This window comes from Triticum urartu, chromosome 4A (assembly GCF_056163025.1).
Source record: "Triticum urartu cultivar PI428250 chromosome 4A, HENAU_Tu73, whole genome shotgun sequence".
NCBI lineage: Eukaryota > Viridiplantae > Streptophyta > Magnoliopsida > Poales > Poaceae > Triticum > Triticum urartu.
Window position 1 is genome coordinate 116,707,068 of NC_141876.1, and position 3,963 is coordinate 116,711,030.

The window sequence follows — 3,963 nt, forward strand, 5'->3', positions numbered from 1 at the left end:
GCCAAGTCTGTGAACCTGTTATTATTTGCAATCTTGCCATGTCCTTTTGAGCATGTTCTATTAGTTTCTGGAGATAGCTCAGTGTTCATGTTTTGTTATGCTTTACCTGTACATCATGTCCGTGCCTTTTGTTTTCATGTTGATATCCTGTAGCATGTTGTTTTGATGCTTGCAATATGCCTAGTTGCTGTTTTGGACAGCGTGTCCTTTGAACTTGTATGGTGTGTATGTGTTGAACCATTGCTCCGTTTTGAGTGCGCTCTATATGAAACTTGCTTAGTTTTGCATGTAGTTTCATGTTACCTTGTTGCATCCATGTTTTGATGTGTTTGCTTGATGTTTGTATGCATTTTGCATCAATGCCATGTTTAACTTGTTTTGCTCATATCTTCTAGGCCGTAGCTCCGAATCTAATGAACTTTATATGTAACTTGACTAGAATTTCGTGTAGACCATCGTGGTGCATCTTAACTTGCTGTTTATCAACTTGAACATATGGTTTATTCAGATCTGGACCAATTTCGAAATTTGCATATGAGGACTTACCGAAATTGCTATATGTTGTTTCCGGCCTCATTTAAACTTGCTTTGATGTGTTGCTCTTGTATGCATCATCTCTTGCCATGAATAGCTTCATGTAGTCTTGTCATGCGTCATACTTGGTTGAGCATCATGCCTTGTTCATGTGTGGTGTGTTTACCATGTTGTGTGCTTTTTCTCGCTAGTTCCTGTTTCGTTGCGATCGTGAGGATTCGTTCATCTTCGTGGCTTCATCTTCTTCATGGACTCGTTCTTCTTCCTTGCGGGATTTCAGGCAAGATGACCGTCACCTTGGATCTCATTACTATCACTGCTATGCTAGTTGCTTCGTTCTATCGCTATGCTGCGTTACCTACCACTTGCTTATCAAGCCTCCCAAATTGCCATGAACCTCTGCCCTTTGTTACCCTTCCTAGCAAACCGTTGTTTGGCTATGTTACTGCTTTTGCTCAGCCCCTCTTATAGCGTTGCTAGTTGCAGGTGAAGATGAAGATTGCTCCATGTTGGATTATGTTTATGTTTATGTTGGGATATCACAATATCTCTTATATTATTAATGCATCTATATACTTGGTAAAGGGTGGAAGGCTCGGCCTTATGCCTGGTGTTTTGTTCCACTCTTGCCGCCCTAGTTTCCGTCATATCGGTATTATGTTCCCGGATTTTGCGTCCCTAACGCGGTTGGGTGATTTATGGGACCCCCTTGACAGTTCGCTTTGAATAAGACTCCTCCAGCAAGGCCCAACCTTGGTTTTACCATTTGCCTCACCTAGCCCTTTTTCCCTTGGGAGTCGCGCTCTCGAGGGTCATCTTATTTTACCCCCCCGGGCCAGTGCTCGTCGTGACTGCTGGTCCAAACCGCCAGCCGCCGGTGGCCACCAGGGGCAACTCTGGGTTCGCCTACCGGAAGTTTGGACAATCCGGTGTGCCCTGAGACCGAGATATGTGCAGCTCCTATCAGGATTTGTCGGCACATCCGGGCGGCTTTGCTGGACTTGTTTTACCATTGTCGAAATGTCTTGTAGCCGGGATTCCGAGACTGATCGGGTCTTCCCGAGGAGAAGGAATATCCTTCGTTCATCGCGAGAGCTTATCATGGGCTAAGTTGGGACACCCCTGCAGGGTTTGAACTTTCGAAAGCCGTGCCCGCGGTTATGTGGCAGATGGGAATTTGTTAATGTTCGGCTGTAGTAAACTTGAAGTGAACTCTTCTAAAATACACCAACCGTGTGTGTAACCGTGAGTATCTCTTTTCGGGGTTGATCGAGAGGAGAACACGGTTTCTGGGTTATGTCTGACGTAAGTAGGAGCTCAGGATCACTTCTTGATCATTACTAGTTGACGACCGCTTGCTTTGCTTCTCTTCTCGCTCTTATTTGCGTAAGTTAGCCACCATACATGCTTAGTCGCTGCTGCAACCTCACCACTTTACCCCTTCCTTACCCCTTTAAGCTTTGCTAGTCTTGATGCCCATGGTAATGGGATTGCTGAGTCCTCGTGGCTCACAGATTACTACACCACCAGTTGCAGGTACAGGTTATGTGATGATCATGACGCGAGAGCGATGTTTATTTTTGTTGGAGTTCTTCTTCTTCTTCGTTGATCAGGGGATAGGTTCCTGGTCGGCAGCTTGGGCTAGCAGGGTGGATATTGTTTGATTTTCTATTTATGTTTCATCCGTAGTCGGGTGTTGATCTTGTATATGATGTATTGTTGTATTCATGTGACATTGTATGCCTTGGTTGTATCCCCACTATTATTTAATGTTGATGTAATGATATCCACCTTGCAAAAGCGTCTTCAAGATGCGCTTCTATCCTTGGTGGGACTTCGGGTTCCTTTAGGATAGGGTCGCATCTTGGGCGTGACACCTTGGCACGTCCTTTCAAAGCAGAGATCGTGTCCCCTTTATTTACGGGATTCTCATCAGTACGGACGTGGGTAACCCAGTCATGCCCGTTGGTATGTTTTCTCGATCAAAGGCGAGTCCCAAACGGTCACGGGGAGGGCCCTTGGTATTTCAACCTCTTATAAAGAGACCAAGGCCCTATTCCTTTCTTTCAATCTCAAACGAGTTCGCCCCTCGCCTCGAGTTCCAGCACCCAAGGCTCCAGATTTCAGGCGCTTCGGACCTTCGACAATGTCCGGTTCCGACCTTCGAGGCCGATGGAGGACGTGCTAAAGTTGAGAGAGGCCAGGTTCTTGACCGGCGAAATTTCGCATAGGCTGCCTGCTCAAGGGCAGGTCATTCCCACTCCCAAGCCTGGTGAGAGCGTGGTGTTCATGTCTCACTTCCTTTGGGGGCTAGGCTTCCCGACGGATCCCTTCGTGAGGGGGCTCATGTTCTATTATGGGCTGGAATTTCACGACTTAGCTCCAAAGTCCATCCTCCATATTTCCTCATTCATCGTCGTGTGCGAAGCCTTCCTCCGTATTACTCCCCACTTCGGACTATGGCTTAAGACCTTCAAAGTGGAATCGAAGACGAATGAGGGTTGACACGCGGAGTGCGGAGGTGCTATTATAAGCAAAATGCTGATGCTCCATGGCCCGAGGGCTCTTTTCAAGAGGAGCTCGGCTTATGGCAACGAGAGTGGTTCTATATCACCGCTCCCAGGGGCACCAAGTGGGTGGCGCCACCTGCCTTTTGCTCGGGTCCCCCACCACAGCTAGTGTCATGGGTCAATAAAGGACTAGATTGGGGGCCATCCAAGGACGTGCCCTTGCTGCAGGGCCGCATCAGGGATCTCTTAGAAAGAGACCTCAGCCTGGTCGAGGCGACGCAGGTCATGCTGATCCGCCGAATCCTGCCCGGCAAACGTCGCCCCCTTCTCCTGTGGGAGTTCAATCCAGAGGGACCGCGAGCTCTCCAACATTTTATGGGCGCGACGCCCGTGGAGATGTACAAATTGTTCTTCAGATCACAAGCAATGTGTCCGGACTTGACCGAGGACGCAGGTCTGAGCTGCAATCGCCCGAATACTCAAGTAAGTAGCCTTGTGCCCGGACTCGCTATCCATATATTTATCATAAAATTGCCCCTAAAAGAGCTGTCCTTTAAACAGGAGTGGATAGCGAAAGCAAAGCTAATCAGGTGTCCGGCCCCCTTCCCCGAGACCACGTCGGATCCCGTGCTAGTCAGGATGTTGGAGGTTGTGCCTTCGGAGGAAGGTGAGGGAGGAGATAAGGAAGCTACGGCCTCCTCGAAGGAGGCTGTTCGGAAGGGAGGAATTGAAAATTCCTCCCCTCAGGGGAAGAAGAGGACCGCCTCTGACGACCCGGAGATCATGTCCTCAAAGCGGGGAAAGAAATCTTTGTCAGAGGGTCCTGCGCCGGGGGATACTTCGGCCGAATTATGCCCTCAAGGGGATCAGCCCTCCACCGAGCCGTAAGTAGAGAGAAGTTTTTCTGAGAGGAATCCTT